Source organism: Alligator sinensis, unplaced genomic scaffold (assembly GCF_000455745.1).
Source record: "Alligator sinensis unplaced genomic scaffold, ASM45574v1 scaffold97_1, whole genome shotgun sequence".
NCBI classification, from domain to species: Eukaryota; Metazoa; Chordata; order Crocodylia; family Alligatoridae; genus Alligator; species Alligator sinensis.
The window spans coordinates 500,432-500,871 of NW_005841921.1; positions in this window are offsets into that span (position 1 = coordinate 500,432).

The window sequence follows — 440 nt, forward strand, 5'->3', positions numbered from 1 at the left end:
TCCAACAGGCTTTGGAAACGACACCATAAGCCTACCTGAAAGTTCTGTTCCATCTGAAAATATGTCTTCCTTTCTCTTTTCTGTGCATCTTGAAGGAGCTATTCCATTGAACCTCAGATCTCTGACTGAATGTACTGAGTGATTTAGCTTTTTCAAGAAAGTAGTGCTTCCTGCCTCCCCCAACAAAAGATTTACAAGTTTGAATGTAAAGAAACAAAAGTGACTCAGAAACCCATGGAAGAGTTATCCTGGCTGTTTCTTTTTGAACTGATGGGATAGTCCGTCAGCTTAGTTGTTAGCAATGCCCATACTGCACCTGTTCTCCAGTGTTTGCCCAGTGCAAAATTTACAAGGTGTTTGTTGTCTTCCAAAAAACAAAATTCAACCTTTTCTCTCTCATGTAAGGAGCAAGTTTGTTATTTTCTTTATCCACAAAAGCA